The following is a 23,599-nucleotide window of genomic DNA, read 5'->3' on the forward strand; positions in this document are numbered from 1 at the left end:
TATAATAAATAGCTTATAAGTTTAAATTTGTTATACTGTTATTTGATACTGAAAAAAGCAATAAATTGTCCACATAATTTATTGCGATATGTTACATAAGTAAAGCAACATGAATTTTACCAAATACTACATCAGGGGTCTGCAGGCATCATTGGTTCTTGCGGTTTAAATTTTAAGCTCAGAATTATCTGAATGCACCGCACTAAAGTTTAAAAATTTTGGCACGCCGTTCTTTTGTTTTTTGTCAACCTTTGTTTTAGTCGGTTTTAGTTTTAGTCATTTTTAGCTACACTATAGAGAGATAAAATACAGTTGACATTTTAATTTTATGAAAACTTATTTATGCTTTAGCTACGGTTCAATGTAAACTTTAATCAACCAAAAGCTTAAAGTGTGACTTAATTATAAAAACGTATTAGTTTTTTACTGGTTTAGTATCAACTACTACAGTAAATTTTGAAGTTTTATACTATTAAAAGTAAACAAATTTCAAGCTAAGAATATTTGTCAACAATTTTATTAAAATCAATTAAAACACTGGGATATGTCATTTCGAAAAACACACAAGTGTATGCTAAAATCCAATGTTGAATAATAGTAACGTTTAATAATTATAAATAAACAAGAAATTGATCTTCAGTACGTTTATCGTAAATCGTAGACAGTTAATTTGTTTAACTTTATTTTATGTTAACATTAAGTTATTAATACTTGGTATAAAGTAATTTAATTTAATAAAAACACGTAAATTTGAAAAACATCAAAAAATCATGATAAAGAATTGTGTTTTGAACTTAATCTAAGAATATTTTTATATCTGAAATATGTATTATAGTTTTAAATAACTTAATTTGTAAATAATAAACAACCTCAAAAATTATTTAAAGGACTTTTGTTAATTATTTATGAAGCATATTTGTTTTCATTAAACAAAAGTTTGCATGTAGTCAGTTGTAAACTAAATTCCAATTATTTTGTAGTGCTAAGCTATTTTTCAGCAATTTATAAAAACATAATCTTATAATTTTAAGCGCACAGTGACGTAACTAAACAGCTCGAAAATTTAAACGTTATTGTGTGATACATATATAACACAAAGGTTCTTAAGCATGTTCAGTTCTAGAACCACACATAGCGATAAATTGATCTTCTATATCGTTCTCGTATTATTCGACTTGAAAATTATCGGCAGAACATGTAATAAAAAACTTGTCTATTTGCTTAGTAGTCTTAGGAATACATAAAACCTCATATAATGATTATTCAAAAATAAAGTAAGTAATAATTTTAATTCAATTGTAAAAAACAATGTTTGAAAATAGTTGGTAAACTATTATACACGACTTATTTTCAGTTGATTTATTATTTTGAATATTTCTTAACTACTATTTTAAAAAATTGTTAGCGTTTATTAACTTAAGTTAAAATATAAAGTTAGCTTCTACAAAAAAAAAACGTAAAACATGCTTTTTTAATTAAACTACGTATATTAATTAGTTTGTGAATATTTTCAATTTATTTACACTTATATAACTAAATTTTAAAATTTCTATTTTTTTTCGTAAATAACAAAATTTTTATAAATTTAGCATCTATACAAGCTTGTTTCTAATAATATTTACTTACTTAGATGTTGCTATTTATACGAGAGTGTTATAAACGATCAATTTCTCATCAAAAAAGTATTGCAAAAGACTGTTTAACTTATCCTACATTATCGAAAATAACTAATATTATAGAACTTGATCATCTAAGCTAGGATTTAATTATTGTCCAAAATAAAGATTGGTTTTGTTTTCCTGAAGGTGACAAAGTTTATATTTGTTTTGTACTATTATTGTTTTCATATAGTATGCATTTATTAACATATTAAAAATAAGTTTTGTTTTATTTAAAATGTTAAATGTTAATTTGTCTCAAGAGCATAAATTATTAAAAATTTAACTCAAAATAAAAAGTTTAACAAAAGAGATAAGTAAGTTAAATAACTTTTTTATTTTATAGCACGTGTTTATAAATTGTGTTTTCCTTAATAGTTATAATATTTTTATTTTTATAAGTTTTAGGCTTGAGATTTAACTAAAAAAATTAAAAAAAGATAAAATTTTGTCTTTTTTAGTAAAGTGTTACCTTTTTTTAGTTGTGTTGCTTCAAACATTGTATAGTAAAACTTTAGTTTTTGTGATGATAAGCTGATAATTTAGTTTATATTTTTTTAAGTTAATAGAACTTGGTCGTTTAAGCGGAGATTGTAAAAAAGAGCTGCATTTATTTAGTCAAAACAAATTTTAATTAATTTAAAAGCAGCCAAATAAGAGAAAGTTTGCAAGTGAATTCAATGAAGTTACAAAAACGTTTCCTCTGAGTTTTACTTCTAGTCTTTATATAGCATTTTGCAATGAATTATTCAGTTAAGCTTATCTTATTAATAAGTTTATTCAGAATTTTTCTTTAAGTCTAACAAAGTTTTGGAAAACTGTTAAAAAAAAATCATTGTTAATATTATTTACAATGCACAGTGCGAAGCAGTTTTATTAATTTAAGTCAATGATTAATAAATATATATTTTTTTTTATATTTCAGTACTTAAGCGCACATTGTTGTCACACAAATGCACAGTAATTCAAAACTAATGATTGTGATTTGTGAAACGTTTTATATAATGTTAAAGTTAAAACTAAAATTTAAAACTTTGTATAGTTGAGTACTAGTTTTTGTTTTCATTATAAAACTAGTCTTATTTAGTGTTAGATGAGTTTTTTAACTTGTTATTATAGTTAAGTATTTAGAGTTTTTAGTTACCATCTTAAAACTATTTTTATAATTTTTTTTTTATTACTAACATTATAGATATAATTTGTTAAATAGTGATGACGAAATAAGTAGTAAGGTTAATACATTTTGCGAGAATGATATAAAAGATCGATTTCTCGTTATAAATTATTATTAATATTATTATATAGTTTTAGTACAAGCTGTTTTAATTTGTACTTATTTTTGAATTTCAATTGTTGTGTGTTTTTAAATGACGTCGTTTGGCACTAAATTATTATAAGTTTTTATCGCCATCGGTAAAAATATTGAACAACTTTTAAGTATTAAGCATAGAATTAAACAAAAGTAATTGAACAACTTATAAGTTTTATATTATAAGTATTAATCAGTCGTTATTGATACATTCTGTGAAATAAATTTTAAGTATTAATATTTTTAATTTGAGAATTTTCAATGCAAAATGAACTAAATGTAAAAAATTTTTAGAGAATATGTAATTCGGCTGTAAACTTTGTTAACTTTGATGTGTTTTTTATCTTATTTTTATTATCATAAACTTCCGATAGTAAAAGTTTGATAACTTAGTAGGAAATATAAACGTATCTACACAAAAAGTGTTACAAACACTGATTTATCTAAAACAAACTTAAAATTAATTGTAATAACTAATCGACAACAAACTAAAAAATACTAGTTAATATAAATGTTTATATATGATTAATTTTTTTTAATTATTTTTTATTGAGATAGTTTAGTGTCTTTAACAATTTTAAATTCTACCTAATTAAACAGTTTTAATTTTAAATTTTGAGTTGTTTACATTTGATGCTACTTAAATTGTAAGCTTATTAACGGTATAATTAGCAAGAATGAACTAGAAATATGTTTATTTATATGTTTGAACCTATATCAAGTTGTAGTATAGACTAAACAGTTTAGTAATAATTTGAATTTAAAAACACACTAAATGAACTAACTATCCATTGGATTTAAAACTCAATCCTAATTTTAACTTAAGCTTAGCTCTATAACGTAAAACTTACTTTATAATTTGTTCTTACTGTTGTTTTTGTTATTGAAATAATATGTTTTTTATAGCTTTATATTAAAACTTACTAAAACTCATTATTAAAAACGAATATTAATTAGTAAAAGTTCTTTTTGTCTCAAAATGATGCAGGTTTATCGTTCAATAAATACTTTTTACATTTTACTCAAGCTAATATTTTTGAATATTATCCTGATAATAATAAAAAAAACTTAAAAATTTTTGTAAGTTCTGCAGGGGTAGTGTAAAGACAAACTTTACACCTAATAAGTTTTTAATTATTTATTTATATAATAAATGTTTTCTTTATGAAAAATGTTTAACAATGAATGACTTAAGTACTTCAAGTGTTTATAAAAGTGTTTAAGTAGTTGTGATGAAAGTTTTTTAATATTTAATATAAATTAAACATCAAAAGCATTTTTAAACATTGATGATAAAATAGCTTGCACAAAAAAGGTAAAAGCATATTATTTGTATATATTAAAATTTTATTTTTATATTTTAATTGTGTTAATTAAAACTCAAACATAAACAAATTTTTAATTTTAGTGATAAGTTTCACACTATTTACTATTGCTTGAGTTAAATGTCATTTAAATTTGTTAATTAGTTAAGAAGCATATTAATTTTCATCAAACAAAAGTTTGAATGTAGTCAGTTGTAAATTAAATTCCAAGTATTTTGTAGTGCTAAACTATTTTTCAGCAATTTATAAAAACTTTATCTTTTAATTTTAAGCGCACAGTGACGTCACTAAATATCTTAAAAACTTAAACGTTATTGTGTGATACATATATAACACAAAGGTTTTTAAGCATGTTCAGTTCTAGAACGACATGTAGCGAGAAATTGATTTTCTAAATCGTTCTCGTATTATTCGACTTAAAAATTATCGGCGGAAGATGTAATTAAAAAAACTTGTCTATTTGCTTAGTAGTCTTAGAAATACATAAAACCTCATATTATGATTATTCAAAAACAAAGTAAGTAATAATTTTAATGCAATTGTAAAGAACAATGTTTAAAAATAATTAGTAAATTATTATACACGACTTATTTTCAGTTGATATATTATTTCCAATGTTTCTTAACTACTATTTTAAAAAATTGTTAGCTTTTATAAATTTAAGTTAAAATATAAAGTTAGCTTCTCCAAAAAAAAAAAAAGTGCGTAATACATCCTTTGCTAATTAAATTATGTATATTAATTACTTTGTGAATATTTTTAATGATTTTTTATAACTAACTAATTAATAATTAAAATGATTAAATAAATATTATCAATTTATTTACACTTGTATAACTAAATTATAATTTTTTTTAATTTTTTTTGTAAATAACAAAATTTTTTGAAATTTAGCATCTATACAAGCTTGTTTCTAATACTATTTACCTAGTTAGATTTTGCTAATTTATACTAAAGTGTTATAAACGATCGACTTCTCATCAAAAAATATATTCAAATATACTGTTTAAATTATCCTACATTATTGAAGACAACTTATATTATAAAACTTGATCATCAAAATTATGCTTTAATACATTGTCCAAAATAAAGATTGGTTTTGTTTTCCTGAAAGTGACAAAGTTTATATTTGCGTTGTACTTAAAAGTGTTATTGTTTTGATATAGTATACTACCGCTTAAGTACGCACTTTTTTCGGTACGCATCACGCCTTAAGTACGCACTTATCCAGAAAGACAAAGTAAAGGATGTTATACTAGAACTTATAAGAAATTCCAGTTTTTTTGGCTAAATTTTCAATCATCAAGTTTTTCCAGACTATTTTATGTTTCCAGGTAGAATGGCCAACCTGCTAAGTTAGCCTGAGACTTTCACAACTTTTAAACTAGGGTGAGTAATCCTGAGTAGTCTAACCTGAGATTGTGACAGTCCTGTTATTAAATGTTAATAAACTAAATACTTATGTAGTAGTTGCAGAAAAGTAAAAAGAATAATGATATTTGAGCTGTAATGCTATAAAATAAATATAGATGACAAAGTTAAAAAAACCTACAAATACAAAATAGTTAAGTCATTAATTAATTTAAATGTACATACATCGATGTTTTGAAAATGTTTGGTAAACAAAATGTAGTTTGGTACTTTTCCTCTAACAAAACAAAATGTAGCTTAATATTTTTTTTTAATCATAGACTGACATTGACTTTCTATATTAATTGTATGTATTAATTATGTAGAAACTTTTTATAGAAAAAATAAATCATTTCAAGTTTTATAAAAAAAAATTACAAATTAGAATTATGTATTAAATGTTATTTAAAATAAAAAGACTTGTTTGTTTGGCTTAATTATTTGGTGGCTAGTTGTAAGAAAGAAAACAAACAACTAAATTACATATTATACTATGTCGTCAAAAAGTACGCAATACCCGTGCTAAGTACGCACTTTTTGGTCGGGTTCAATTTGCGTACTTAAGCGGTAGTGTACTGTATGAATTTATAAACATTTTCAAAAATAAGTTTTTTCTTACTCAAAATTTTAAATTTTAATTTGTTTCAAGAAAATAACTTAATGAAAATTAAACTTGAAATAAAAAGTTTTACAAAAGAGAAAAGTAAATTAATTAACTCTTTTTTTTATAGCACCTGCTTAAAAATTGTATTTTCCTTAAAAGTAATAATATTTTTATTTGTATAACTATTAGGCTTGAGATTTAACTGAAGAAATTAAAAAAAAAGATAAGAATTTTGTCGTTTTTTTTAAGTGTTACCTTTTTTTTTAAATGTGTTGCTTCAAAAATAATGTATTAAAACTAAAATTATTGTGATGATAAGATGATAATTTAGTTTATATTTTTTTAAACTTATTAGAACTTCGTCGTTTTAGCGGAGATTGTAAAAAAAGAGCTGCATTTATTTAGTCAAAATTTTTTTAAATTAATTTTAAAGCAACCAAATAAGACAAAGTTTGCAGGTGAATTCAATGCAGTTGCAAAAACGTTTCAACTGAGTTTTACTTCTAGTCTTTATGGAGATTTTGCAATAAGTTATTTAGTTCAACTTATCTTATTAATAAGATTATTCAGATTTTTTTCTTTAAGTCTAACAAAGTTTTGAAAAACTGTTTAGAAAAATAATTATTGACAATGTTATTTACAATGCACAGTGCAAAGCAGTTTTATGAATTTAAATCTTTATGATAATATCTTTTTTATCAATATTTTAACAGCACATTGACGTCACACAAATGCAAACAAATCCAAAATTAAATGTAATAAAAATTATAAAAGCCATGATAATATTTCGACAAGCATCTCACTTGGCGAAGGTATATTTTTAACGAGAAATGGATCTTTTACATCATTCTCGTACACAAATTAAAAAGTCAAAAAATAAATTTAGTTACTTGTGTATTTTTCTTTAGCTGAAAATATTAGACAAACTCCTAATTTCTTAATTAGCAAACTTTTTTAGCCCAGCTTATTTAGAAAATACAGTTATAAAATAAAACATTTAAGGCTAAAACGAAAGTATTCTTTTACATATTTTTATCTAACACACAATTAATTTTCGAAATGTTTATATTAAATATTTTTTTAACGCACAAAATTCACAAAAACATGGCTGGCAAACAGTTACTTATTGTCGTTATCAATAATTTGTTTTTTACCTTTTAATTATAGATTTGTATTTGTCAAAATCTTTAATACAAAAGTTTATCTTTATATACATCTTGTTAAATACTAAACACTTAAACAACCTTTAAATAATTGATGCTTTTTCGCTACAAAATTCAATAATTTTTTTAATATACACACCATTTTTTAGATGTCACTTCGAATATTTATTTTTCTTTTTTATAAGCCCTTTTTGTACAAAATATTAATAAATACTATAAATAAAATAAAGCATAAAACATTCTCATTTTTCATTAACAACAATATTTTTATTTCACTGAATCTAAATTTTCATTTTTCCTAAATCTAAAATCTTTCTATATTGTTTGTTTTGAAATCTATATGATTTAATTAGATAACTTGATGTAAGTCAAAAAAATGTATAAACAACAATATAAAGCTTAAATCAAAAAAGTTCAGTTTGCTATATAGCTGGTGTTTAAATGAATTTGCCAAAATTTATAACAGCGAATTTTGGTAAAGATCAATGACCAGTTCTAAAGTTGACTTCAAACTTATTTAAATCGTTGAATGTTTAATACTTCGAAATTGAAGAACTTTTAAGCGTTTTTCTACAAATTAGTTTTAAAGTGTTTTTAATTTATCAATTTTGCAAAATTGTTGTCATAAAGTTACATTAGTAAAGTTTTTAAACAATCTTTTTGTGTATGTTTTTCGAATTTTTAAAAGAATTAACAAACAATGAACTTCACCGCACGACCAACAACAATCCGAGACACCTACGACCGGTTTCGTCCTTTTTAGGACATTCAGGCAGGCTTAGTCGCGAGAAACCGCTGTTGTGATACTGGCTATAATACTATAAATACTGGCTAAAAAAATTAAGAAAAGACTAACAGTTTTCCAGTAATTTTTTTGCTTAATAGAAGTCTTTTTCGCTTGTAAACGTTTTTTAAACTAGCACATAATGAATTAAAACAAACACAGTTTATTTAAATATCTACTTTATTATGTCAACTTGTTAGTTTAAACATTTCGAAGTAAAGTTTCGTCATAGCAAGCTTCGTTATGGCTTAAAGTACACAACTAATGATTGTGATTTGTGAAACGTTTTATATAATGTTAAAGTTAAAACTAAAATTTAAAACTTTGTATAGTTGAGTACTAGTTTTTATTTTCATTATAAAACTAGTCTGATTTAGTGTTAGATGAGTTTTTTAACTTGTTATTATAGTTAAGTTTTTAGAGTTTTTAGTTACCATCTTAAAATCATTTTTATAAGTTTTTCTTATTACTCAACATTATAGATATATTATTATAGATATAATTTGTTAAATAGTGAAGACTAAATAACTAGTAAGGTTAATACATTTTGCGAGAATGATATAAAAGATTGATTTCTCGTTATAAATTATTATTAATATTATTATATAGTTTAGGTACAAGCTGTTTTAACTTAAACTTATTTTTGAATTTCAATTGTTGTGTGGTTTTAAATGACGTCGTTTGGCACTAAATTATTATAAGTTTTTATCGCCATCGGTAAAAATATTGAACAACTTTTAAGTATTAAGCATTGAATTATACAAAAGTAATTGAAAAACTTTTACGTTTTATATTATAAGTATTAAGCAGTCGTTATTGATACATTCTGTAAAATAAATTTAAAGTATTAATATTTTTAATTTGAGAATTTTCAATGCAAAATGAACTAAATGTAAAAAATTTTTAGAGAATATGTAATTCGGCTGTAAACTTTGTTAACTTTGATGTGTTTTTTATCTTATTGTTATTATCATAAACTTCCGATAGTAAAAGTTTGATAACTTAGTAGGAAATATAAACGTAATTACACAAAAAGTGTTACAAACACTGATTTATCTAAAACAAATTTAAAATTAATTGTAATAACTAATCGACAACAAATTAAAAAATACTAGTTAATATAAATGTTTATATATGATTAATTTTTTTTAATTATTTTTTATTGAAATAGTTTAATGTCTTTAACAATTTTTAAATTCTACTTCATTAAACAGTTTTAATTTTAAATTTTGAGTTGTTCACATTTGATACTACATAAATTGTAAGCTTATTAACGGTATAATTAGCAAGAATGAACTAAAAATATGTTTATTTATATGGTTGAACCTATATTAAGTTGTAGTATAGACTAAACAGTTTAGTAATAATTTGAATTTAAAAACACACTAAATGAACTAACTATCCTTTGGATTTAAAACTCAATCCTAATTTTAACTTAAGCTTAACTCTATAACGTAAAACTTACTTTATAATTTGTTCTTACTGTTGTTTTTGTTATTTGAAATAATATGTTTTTTATAGCTTTATATTAAAACTATACTAAAACTCATTATTAAAAACGAATATTAATTAGTAAAAGTTCTTTTTGTCTCAAAATGATGCAGGTTTATCGTTCAACAAATACTTTTTACATTTTACTCAAGCTAATATTTTTGAATGTTATCCTAATAATAATAAAAAAAACTTAAAATTTTTTTTAAGTTCTGCAGGGGTAGTGTAAAGACAAACTTTACACCTAATAAGTTTTTAATTATTTCTTTATATAATAAATGTTTTCTTTATGAAAAATGTTTAACAATGAATGACTTAAGTACTTCAAGTGTTTATAAAAGTGTTTAAGTAGTTGTGATGAAAGTTTTTTAATAATTAATATAAATTAAACATCAATTGCATTTTTAAACATTGATGATAAAATAGCTTGCACAAAAAAGGTAAAAGCATATTATTAGTATATATTGAATTTTTTTTTTTAATTTTAATTGTGTTAATTAAAACTCAAACATAAACAAATTTTTAATTTTAGTGATAAGTTTCACACTATTTACTATTGCTTTAGTTACATGTCATTTAAATTTGTTAATTAGTTATGAAGCATATTTATTTTCATCAAACAAAAGTTTGCATGTAGTCAGTTGTAAATTAAGTTCCAAGTATTTTGTAGTGCTAAACTATTTTTCAGCAATTTATAAAAACTTAATCTTTTAATTTTAAGCGCACAGTGACGTCACTAAATATCTTAAAAACTTAAACGTTATTGTGAGATACATATATAACACAAAGGTTCTTAAGCATGTTCAGTTCTAAAACGACATGTAGCGAGAAATTGATTTTCTATATCGTTCTCGTATTATTCGACTTAAAAATTATCGGCGGAAGATGTAAATAAAAAAACTTGTCTATTTGCTTAGTAGTCTTAGAAATACATAAAACCTCATATAATGATTTTTCAAAAACAAAGTAAGTAATAATTTCAATGCAATTGTAAAATACAATGTTTGAAAATAGTTAATAAATTATTATACACGACTTATTTTTAGTTGATATATTATTTTGAATATTTCTTAACTACTATTTAAAAAATTTGTTAGCTTTTATTAACTTAAGTTAAAATATAAAGTCAGCTTCTACAAAAAAAAACTACGTAATACATGCTTTTTTAATTAAATTATGTATATTAATTAGTTTGTGAATATTTTCAATGATTTTTGAAAACTAACTAATTAATAATTAAAATAATGATTAAATAAATATTTTCAATTTATTTACACTTATATAACTATTTTATAAAATTTCTTTTTTTTTGTAAATAAAAAAATTGTTAGAAAATTAGCAATTATACAAGTTTGTTTCTAATACTATTTACCTAGTTAGATTTCGCTAATTTATACGAGAGTGTAATAAACGATCGACTTCTCATCAAAATATATTGCAATATACTGTTTTAATTATCCTACATTATCGAAGTTAACTTTTATTATAAAACATGATCATCAAAACTAGGCTTTAATATATTGTCCAAAATAAAGATTGGTTTTATTTTCCTAAAAGTGACAAAGTTTATATTTGCTTTGTACTTAAAAGTGTTATTGTTTTCATATAGTACACATTTATTAACATTTTAAAAAATAAGTTTTGTCTTACTTAAAATATTAAATTTTAATTTTTCTCAAGAGCACAAGTTATTAAAAATTCAACTCGAAATAAAAAGTTTTACAAAAGAGAAAAGTAAATTAAATAACTCTATTTTTTATAGCACGTGCTTAAAATTGTATTTTCCTTAATAGTAATAATATTTTTTGTATAACTTTGAGGCTTGAGATTTAACTAAAGAAATTAAAAAAAGATTAGAATTTTGTCGTTTTTATTAAAGTGTTACCTCTTTTTTTAATGTGTTGCTTCAAACAAAATGTAGTAAAACTTTAGTTATTATGATGATAAGCTGATAATTTAGTTTATATTTTTTTTAAGTTAATAGAACTTGGTCGTTTAAGCGGAGATTGTAAATAAGAGCTGCATTCATTTATTCAAAAGAAATTTCAATTATATTAAAAGCAGCCAAATAAGAAAAAGTTTGCAGGTAAATTCAATGCAGTTGCAAAAACGTTTCCACTGAGTTTTACTTCTAGTCTTTATATAGCATTTTGCAATAAACTATTCAGTTCAACTTATCTTATTAATAAGTTTATTCAGATTTTTTTCTTAAAGTCTAACAAAGTTTTGGAAAACTGTTTAAAAAAAATCATTGTCAATGTTATTTAAAATGGACAGTGCAAAGCAGTTTTATAAATTTAAATCAATGATTAATAAATATAATTTTTTTTATCAATACTTATGCGCACATTGACGTCACACAATGCACACAAATTCAAAATTAAATGTAATGAAAATTTTAAAAGCCATAATAATATTTCGAAGGTCATCTCACTTGGCGAGGGTATATTTTTAACGAGAAATGGATCTTTTATATCATTCTCGTACAAAAATTTAAAAATTATAAAATAAATTTAGTTACTTGTGTTTTTTTCTTAAGCTGATAATATTAGACATAATTCCTAATTTATAAGTTAGCAAACTTTTTTAGTCCAGCTTATTTAGAAAAAACAGTTATAAAATAAAACAATTTAGGCTAAAACTAAAGTATTCTTTTACATATTTTTATCTATTAACACAATTAATTTTTAAAATGTTTTTTGTTAAATATTTTTTTAAAGTACAAAGTTCACAAAAACATGGCTGGCAAACAGTTACTTATTGTCGTTATCAAAAAGTTTGTTTTCTACCTTTTAATTATAAATTTGTATTTGTCAAAAGCTTTAATACAAAAGTTTATCTTTATATACATCTTGTTAAATACTAAACACTTAAACAACCTTTAAATAATTGATGCTTTTTCGCTAAAAAATTAAATAATTTTTTTAATATACACACCATTTTTTAGATGTCACTTTGAATATTAATTTTTTTTTTTATAAGCCCTTTTAGTACAAAATATTAATAAATACTATAAATAAAATAAAACATAAAAAATTCTCATTTTTCATCAACAACTATATTTTTATTTCACTGAATCTAAATTTTATTTTTTCCTAAATTTAAAATTTATCTATATTGTTTGTCTTGAAATCTATATGATTTAATTAAATAACTTGATGTAAGTCAAAAAAATTTATAAACAACAATATAAAGCTTAAATCAAAAAAGTTCAGTTTGCTATATAGCTGGTTTTTAAATGAATTTGCCAAAATTTATAACAGCGAATTTTGGTAAAGATTAATGACCAGTTCTAAAGTTGACTTCAAACTTATTTAAATCGTTGAATGTTTAATACTTCGAAATTGAAGAACTTTTAAGCGTTTTTCTACAAATTAGTTTTAAAGTGTTTTTAATTTATCAATTTTGCAAAATTGTTGTCATAAAGTTACATTAGTAAAGTTTTTAAACAATCTTTTTGTGTATGTTTTTCGAATTTTTAAAAGAATTAACAAACAATGAACTTCACCGCACGACCAACAACAATCCGAGACACCTACGACCGGTTTCGTCTTTTTTAGGACTCATCAGGCAGGCTTAGTCGCGACAAACCGCTGTTGTGATACTGGCTATAATACTATAATAATGGCTAAAAAAATTAAGAAAAGACTAACAGTTTTCCAGTAATCTTTTTGCTTAATAAAAGTCTTTTTCCATTGTAAACGTTTTTTTAAACTAACACATAATGAATTAACACAAACATAGTTTATGTGAATATCTACTTTGTTATGTCATCTTGTTAGTTTAAACTTTTCGAAGTAAAGTTTTGTCATAGCAAGCTTCGTTATTGCTTAAAATACACAACTAATGATTGTGATTTGTGAAACGTTTTATATAATGTTAATGTTAAAACTAAAAATTAAAACTTTGTATAGTTGAGTTCTAGTTTTTATTTTCATTATAAAACTAGTCTGATTTAGTTTTAGATGATTTTTTTAACTTGTTATTATAGTTAAGTATTTAGAGTCTTTAGATACCATCTTAAAACCATTTTTATAGATTTTTTCTTATCACTAACATTATGGATGTAATTTGTTAAATAGTGATGACTAAATAACTTGTAAGGTTAATAAATTTTGCGAGAATGATATAAAAATCGATTTCTCGTTTTAAATTGTTATTTAAAATTATTATCCAGATTTGGTACAAGCTGTTTTAATTTGTAGTTATTTTTGAATTTCAATTGTTGTGTGTTTTTAAATGACGTCGTTTAGCACTAAATTATTATAAGTTTTTATCGCCATCGGTAAAAAAATTGAACAACTTTTAACTATTAAGCATTGAATTATACAAAAGTAAATTAACAACTTATAAGTTTTAAATTATAAATATTAAGCAGTCGTTATTGATATATTCTGTAAATTAAATTTTAAGTTATAAAATTTTTAATTTAAAAATTATCTAATGCAAAATGAACTAAACATAATAAATTTTTAGAGAATATGAAATTCGGCTGTAAACTTTGTTAACTTTGATGTGTTTTTTATCTTATTGTTATTATCAGAAAGTTTCGATAATAAAAGTTTATTAACATAGTAGGAAATATAAACGTGATTACACAAAAAGTGTTCCAAACACTGAGTTATCTAAAACAAACTTAAAATTAAAATCAAAACTTTGGTTAGCTAAATCTTGATTCAAGTATCACGCAAAAACAAAACGTTCTATACAAAATATAAAGAAGTTAAGTGCATTGCTTATAAAAATTACAACTAGATTGTTAATAACTCGATAAGAACTAAGATAAAACATTTAAAATTAATTTTAAAATGAATTTAGTCTTTTAGTGTTGCAAAACTGGTTGTAAATTTAAGTGTTATATTAAAAGTAAAAATAAGTTATATAATTAATTCATTTAACAAGCTCAAGAATAATAATTTTTCTATTACATATGGTCATAAATTACTAGCTTTTTTAGGTAGTAAGTTGTGCACAGACCTACTTATTATTTTAAAAAACCAAAGTCATTTTTAAAGACGTAAGAATAAACTAACGGATATTTTACTGACAAATCAACTAGTTCATTAAACTAAATATAAGATGAACAGGAGTAATGTTTTTATATGTATAAAGGGTAGGTCAGTAGTAACTTTGTATCTAAGTTAATCATTTTCTGGTGTATTCAGTTTCAATGTCAACGGTTCGCTGTGAATTTTTGAAAGTTGTAATATGTTTTTATTGTTATTTTTTTGCTTAAAAGCAGACAAGTTCTTTTAATAAGCACAAATATCGTTTCATCAGTATGTAACAATCGTTACAGAATAAAGAAAATTTTAAACTTATTTAGCCTTATAAGTGCATTAGAAATTACTTTAACAATCAAAACACATAACAAAAAAATAATCAGAATTATAAATAAACACAACTAAACATTTTTATATTTTACGGTTAGATAATGCAAAACTGGTTGGACATGTTAAAACATATAGAAGTTACATAAACAAGTTTTAAGTAATAAATTTTAAATTAAAGCACATCTATGCAATATTAAAAGATTGGTAATCCTTTAATTTTACATAGATATAAGAATGAAAGAAAAAGTTATCTAATATTTGAATAATTAATAATAATTTCACAGATTTCTTAGTAAATTGTTTGTTTTGTTCTCAACTGTTTATGTACATTTTTTTTGTAAACAAAGGATCATGTTTTCAATTAAATTAGTTATAAAAAACAGTAAATACTTTTAAAACTATTTAAAATTACATCAGATCCTCAAAGTTTAAAACATTAATACTTAAATTTATTTAAATATAACTTGGTTCAATAAAACTAAACATTTTTAAATAAGTTTCCAGTAATTTTTATATTAAAAAAATTTTTTGTAAATTTAAGTTTTATAATTGTACTCTATAACTTGTTTGGAAAAGTGTTTAGTACTGCTTCATATACTTGCATATTTTACTGATACGCTTGAGTAAAATAGTAAAGCTGTTACAGCCATTATAATGCTCAGTATTAGAACACGCGTTACAGTAAGAGTTAAACTTGACATACATCACTAGAATTTAAATTTACCAAAACACTGCATTATATGCTTTGAAGTCTTAACGAAACTAGTATAAGATACTAACATTGTTTAAAAGATAAATTATCTTTGCGAGATTAATAATAAAAAAAGATCAGTTTTCTTCTAAAAATACTATTCTAGAAGCTTTAAGCACAGTTTATTAACACAAGTCGTTTTTATTTACAATTATAAAGTATTGGTCTATGTGAATTTTAAAAGAGGTCAATATGCGCTTATGTCATATGACAGTTAGTTTAGAAATAAATAATAAGATTTAAGTTCAAAGTTTTGATTTTTTGTCGCATTTCAGCATTTTTGAAACACTCACTGACGTCGTTTATTTACACACAAGTCAAAGTTTCATTATTTTATACATAACAAAAACAGAATCGTGAACTAGAGAAATTAGTATAGTAAAACCAAATTTGTAATGAGAAATTGATCTTTTATATCATTCTCATAACTTTTTCTTTAAATTTTTTTTAAGTATAGACAATACTGTCGTTTAATTACAAGAAAATTATATGGTGCAAAAAAGTTACAATACAATTGAACTACAGATTTTTCATAATCAAATAATTATGTTTTTCTGAATAAGAAAAAAAAAAAATTAATAAAAAACATTGTTACAAAAGAGAAACAATTTAACAAAATAAAACCGACAAAGGGTCAGGGATAGGGACAACAGTGATCGTAAATAAAAATAATAAAAAAGAATGATAATAAAAATAGAATAAAAAAAGAAAATAAGGGTAAGGATAACAGTAATAGGTAAAAGAATGATTTTCTTAATTATTAGATGAAAATGAAAATAACAATTTTTACCCGTGAAAAAGTACTTAGACGTTAAAAAGTAAAGGTGACGCCGAGTAAAAGCGTCCCTTTATGTTTGTTTGAAACCTACCCATATAAAATTTCCAGAGCTGCAAATGATGTTTAAAATACAATAACTACAACTGTAAGATTTTATTTGTGTAAAAAATAGAATATATAAGTTTTTATGTAGCAAGAAAGCATTTTTACTAAAGTTAAGCTATTTTTACTTAAACAATTTTTTTAAAGTTAAAAACTCGCATATAAACTCTAAATAACTATGATTTCGTGATTTAATGCTACATAAACAAACTAATTGGTAACCAACTAAGTTGTAAAGTTTTCATAAGCAGTATACTTTTAAGAATTATTTTGTTGTGTATATATATCTAAGAAATAAACAAGTAAATACACAAAATATAGAAAAAATAATAAGCTTTACAAAATACTCATAAGTTAAAATATTGGTTAAAACATTAAGTTTAAAAACAGTTAATTGATTTTGAACAAAAATTTCTAACAAAAATTGAAATATTTGTAAATTATACATGAACTAAACTAAATGATTATAACTATCAGAACTACATTTTAATTTAATGTCTAAAATATTTATACTCATACATTTGTTTATTTAGTTATCATCTTAATAAGCTATGGTAGTAATTTTTAATTAAAATTTTAAGTTTTATCAGATATGTAGTACACAGAAAAATATTGCTTAATAAGCTTAATGTATTTTCTCAAGTGTGATATAAGACCTAAGTATTTCAATGTTTTTTTTCAAAAAAAAATTGATTTGATTCTAAGGTGCACAAGTCTTTAGTACAACAAAATAAGCTGTTAATTGTTTGCAATAACACTAGTAGTTATTGAACAATAAGTCATAAAAAATTGAAAATGAGGAGTCTATTTAATAAATTTTTATCAGTTCACTTAAGCAACTGTTAGAAACAAACAAAAATAAACATATGTATTTATTTACGAGAATGATTTAAAATATCGATTACTCCTTTAAAGTTAACTGTTTTTACATCTATTATAGTTCTATTTACTTTTTAACAATTTTAGGCTGTTAAATATATATTGGCAACAAAAAAAAGTTACATAAAAAATCCTTTTGATGTTAAAAGCGCTTACAACTTTTTAAATTAAATATATATATATATATATTAACTGTAGAAAACATAAACATAGATTATGAAAAAGTTTAACAAAAAATAAAGAATAGAACTCATTTTGTTAAGTTAAAATGCATTCTTATCAAAAAAGCGACAAAGATATTAAGCTATTTCATTAGCGTAGTTTGCAATACAATGCGATATAAACAATTTAAAAATTAAAACTTAATTGTGTCGCATTTTCAATTTAAATTTTAAAATAAATTTTATTCGCAACGTGACGTCATTTTTTTTTAATTTAAAATAATGCTTCGTGTGTTTATATATAAATAAGTTTTCTTTTGGTAGTTTGTTAGTAGTAGTACTATAATTTTAGTATTTATTGCGAGAAATTGATTTTTTTATCATTCTCGTAAATTTTAAAGAACTGAGATCCTATAACTAATACATTCAAACAAGTGCGTTAGGTTTTTTAATTCTTAAAAGGTATGTTTAAACTGTATGATTGTTCGATTTTATCATAAATGCTATTAAGACTAACTCAAGTTTATTATAAACATGTATTTATACTAAAACTACTTAAACAAATGCATGGTTTAAGTCTTAAACTGAACTAGTTTAAAATCATAGTGTATATTAAACTAATTTACAACAGCAAATGTATATATATATATATATATATATATATATATATATATATATATATTTGAATACAAAAACTAAAACTTTACCGTAGAACTACTAAATTTATAGTTAAATAAATACTTAAGTTTATTATAAAGTTATAGTTTTTTTTTGTCTGTCCACTAAATAAATTATAATGATTTTAGGCATTAAAACAATTCAAAATTAAAATTTAAAACTTATCGCAAGCTTTATTGGAATTAAATTAATTTAAAATACATTTTTTCTCTACTGAGTATTTTCTATATTTCTTAGATAAGATTAGCTTTTTCATGCAACAAAATAAATGATCACCGTTAAAATTACCAAATTTTGTCACCACAATTAAAAAGGTGTCGAATGTTTTTTTTGGAAAATACAATAAAATATCAATTTATAAAAAACTTAAAGAAATTAGAAGTAGAACAATTTGATAAAATAAAAAAGTCTGGTTTCTGATTTACAGCTGTTTGTATAAATTCGTAGGGTTTTTCAGGTTAAAAAGTATATGCTAAGTTTAAAACATTCGTAAAAGTTAAAAACTAAGATTTCAATTGTAACAAAATTAAGATTAAGTTTTTAATAACAAAAAGAGATAAAATATACTTTTTATATTCATAACCGTCAAAAAATTAAAAAAAAAACTTGTCATAGTTTTATGCTAGTTTTTTAATTCTAACATGCATACCAAATATGTATGATGTATATGTTTGTAAAGTTTGGCATTAACCAATTTAGGTTCAAGTTATTATAAAAAATGTATAAGTGATATTAAAAAAAAAGAAACCGCTAAATACCTTTTGACTTTGATACATGTTATAATCTGTTTTTAAAAATTAAAATATTAAATACTTTAAGGGAAACACTATATTTTTCTAATAAATATTTCTACATTTTTCCAATCATAGTTTGATTGTTTTATTTTAGTCATTTAAGTACTTATATTTAAGTTTTAAAACTTAATTATATTCTGGTATTAAGTTTTACAAAGCATTTATTTGTTAATTGATTATATAAAAAGCAATTTTGGTCAAATATAATAACAGTAACAGTTCTTCTCAACTTTTATTAAACAAATTTTTTTAAACGTCGCTTGTAGTTATAACAAAGACAGTGTATATCAGACTATGTACCTTTTGTTTAAGTCTAAGAAAAATTTACTTTTAATTTAAGCTTTAAATTCTTACAATTAATTGAATGGACAGATAAAAGTAAAATTTTAAAATTAATTTAAGTATATGTTTAACTATAAATTATATTAGTTATAAGGTAGAGTTTTAGTTTTTGTTCGCAAATATTTATACACTTGCAGTTGTGAATTAGTTTAATATACACAATGAGTTTAAACTATTTAAACTTAAAACTAAAATCGTGCATTTGTTGAAGTAGTTTTAGCTCTACATTTTTATAATAAACTTGAGTTACTCTTATGATAAAATCAATTAAGCATATTGTTTAAACATACCTATTAAAAGTAAGATATACTAAAGCAACTGTTTGAATGTATTAGTCTTATCATCTGAGTTGTATTTAAACTTACGAGAATGATAAATGACAATTTCTTGCTATAAATATTCAAGTTATAGTAAAAATAGATAAATAAATACTTAAAGAAGAACTTATTTATATATAAACACACGAGGCATTATTTTAAAAGTCATAAAATGATTTCACGTTGCGCTTAAAGTTTATTTCAATCAAAAAGGCGACATATTTAAGTTTTAGTTTTATAGAGATTTTTCATTGCAATGTATTGCAAACCTTGCAATTTAATTAGCCTAAGTTTTTTGTCGCTTTTTGGTTAAAGATTACATTGTAGTTCAACTAAATAACTTTTCTTTTGTAATCTTTATAGAAATTTTTCATGTTATGTATCTATTTTTTTTACAGTTATTTATATATATGTTTTTTTAAATAAAAAAAATTTTTGCTCTGTAAACATCAAAAAAATACTTTGTCATTCAAGTTATTTGTTGTTTATACTTTAAGAACGTTTATTAAAGTTTTTTTTTATAACTACAGTTCTCTGTTATAAATTTTATAGAAAAATTTCTAAAGACGTTTACTTTAGTAAAAATTAAATTTAATTAAGTTTTAATTCCAATAAAAATTTGTCATAGAAAAAAAAAACGTTTTATTAAAAAGAGATTTATACTATTTATTAGATTATTATCTTATAAATTTACTCATTTTCAAAAAATACGATAATTTTAAATATATTTTATTCATATTATGCATAGTTTTTTTTTTGTGTTAAGTTTTACTTTATTGTAAAGAGTTCGTAAAACGAATATGTTTTAAAACCTTTGTTTGTTCATTTTAAATTCAGTCAAAAAAAAAAAAAAAGAAACTTTAATCTAAGTTGTTTTTAACAAACTTAAATGTATTAAATAAATTAATTGCTTTACTTTAATATTCTTACAGAATACAAAAATGATAAAAAGATCAATTTCTCGTTACAATCTATAAAAATTTTACTCTAATATGTATTTGCTAAAATATAATTCAAGTTTTTTATGAATATTTGTGTGAAGGTTTAGTTTGTGTGTTTTTATATGACGTCATAAGGATGCAAGAAGATTTTTCTAATTTATAAAAAATAAATTATAATGTTAGTTCTCTTATAATTTTTTTTTGATATGTTTTTTTCAGAAATTATCTTTATTTATATTAATATAATCTTGTTATTAAAATGCTTATTATGTTTACAGTATAAATTATTTATTAATAAAAATTTTGTTCATGTATAATTTTTTATTTATTTATTCTGTCTTTAGTATTTATTTTAACATATAATTTTCTAAAACGCAGGTTTTCTAAACAGTCTTACTACACTTACATTTTTACTCTTTTTTTGATTCAACAGTGTTTTAGTTTAGACCTAATTTTAGTTTTTTAATGCATAATTTTATATGTCATAGAAAAAGTTTATTAGGTTTTATTTTTCAGTTTACTTAATTCTTTAAACAATGAAAGTAACTTTTATTTAGACTAAAATGCTAAACACAAGTACATTTGAAAAATAAAAGTATTTATTAATTCTGACAAAAAATCTATTTCTGTTTATAAACCTAAATAGTTTCTTTATATTATAAGAACACGCTTAGACTCATAAATGGTCGAAGAATATGTTTTAATATAAACTTTTAGCAAAAAATTACATTTATTTACAAAGACTTAAACTTATTTGTAAGAATTACCTTACTTTCGCAATTCTTTATGTAACTTTTGTTCGGATCAAATTTGTTTAGTAAAATTTTAAAAGCTATAAGTCTTATATCCAACTTATAAATAACATTTGTTATGTAGTTTTTTTTAAATTTATGCTAGATAATTATCTAATTTTTTCCAAAAAAACTAAAAATTTTGATTTAAAAAATAAAATAAGTCGGATCACACCATTTCAGTTTTAAGTTATACATAATTGATAAACAAATTTTTATATTAGATCGATTCACAAATGTTTTTTGAATTAATTTTTTGTTTATTGTTAGCAACTTGCTTGCTTACTATTATTATATAAAAGCGTTCGATTATAGTAGTTGAATTATATCTAAATAATCAAAATAACCTTAAAAGTTTATATTTATGACCAAACTATTGTCATCATAACGTTCAAACAAGTTAAAGCTTCAGTTATTTATGTTTAAACGAAAGCAAAATTTAAAAATATATATGATTCAGCATTTTAAAAACTATTTTTTGTAAGAAAATGATCTTTTACATTTTTCTCATTGTCTATTGTTATATGAGTTAATAAGAATAACATTTATACTATGATGGCTTAAATATAAGCTATACAAACCGTTCTATATGTTTAATTTTTGTATACTATAGTTATTAAATGTTTTTAAATTTAATTAATGCAAGATAATTTTTTTTTATAGTAGTTTAAATTTCAACGTAAAAAAATCGCAATTTAGAATCATTAAAAATTATATAACATCATTTATTCATATTTTAATCTATAAAAAGTTGGTAAGTGTCAAATTTGCACGAGCGGGCAAAATTGCACGAAGATACTTTTGCACAAAACACTTTTGCGTAAGAAGACTTTAGTGCAAGGAGACTATAATGCACAAAGGATAATTTTTGCACAAGCAGACAATTTTTATGTAAAAATTTTTGCACAGGTTAAATTTTTACTTATTCTTTTATATATGGTATTTTTATTAAATTTAATTTTTGAATATCTTTATTTAGTTGGTTTTTGTTACCTGAGTCTTTACCTTCAGTCGGTAGCTTTTTTTTTTATTTTTAGTTAGTCTGATTTTATTTTTTATTTCTTTATTAGTTCTTTTTATTTTTACTATCACTGTTACCCCTAATTCTTACTCTACAGTCACTAATTTTTTTTATCTTTTTTTTTTTTTTTATTAATTTATTTATTATTTTTTGTATTTTTTTTAATAATTTTTTTTTTTTTTTACTTTAGTACAAAAATTGCTCTTTGTACAATTTTGTCTCCTCGTGCAGTTTTATCTTCATGTGTAGTCCTAGACCTGGTGTAGGAAGTACCTTTAATTAGGGGAGGTTCCTTTTCTTGTAATAAAAGCTTAGCCTGTTTAACTCTTAAACCTTTTACTAAATTTACCTGACTCATTAGGTTTAACTAAGTAAATAAAAAATGTAATAAACTTAATATACATAATTTCTGTAAGATATTAAGTTTTTTGAAAAAGTGTAAAGCAGCTAATATATCAGTTAAATAAAACTGCGAGAATAAACACAACAAATACAAAAAATATTCTACAAGTTTAAAGTTCTTAGTTTCTTAAAATGCTTAAACGTATAAAATAGGTGTTACTTATAAGAGTCTTAAATTGTGATGTGATTCTTGCACAACGATAGCAAATTTGAGTACAACATAATATTACAAATAAACACAGTTATCTTATAAAATTAAAAATAAAAGAAGTTTTAAAATTAAAATAGTTTCTTAAAGTCTTAAGTTTAAAATACTTCCGCACGGTCTTATGGTTAACTGAGCACAATAACAAACATTGTTAGAGTTTTACTATGTAATTTAATAAACAACCGTCTAACGTCCCCTGGCGGTTATTTAAAAAACAACAAAATATACATTTTTCAACAATTTAGTCCCCTCGTGCATTTTTTCTTCGTGCAATTATGACCCGTTTTCGAAAAAAAGTAGCTGAAGTTAAAAACTGGTTGAATACTTTGCTATCGTAATCAGTATTTAATAAGTACA

The sequence above is a fragment of the Thalia democratica genome, chromosome 3 (genome assembly GCF_965202585.1).
Source record: "Thalia democratica chromosome 3, ktThaDemo2.hap1.1, whole genome shotgun sequence".
NCBI classification, from domain to species: domain Eukaryota; kingdom Metazoa; phylum Chordata; class Thaliacea; order Salpida; family Salpidae; genus Thalia; species Thalia democratica.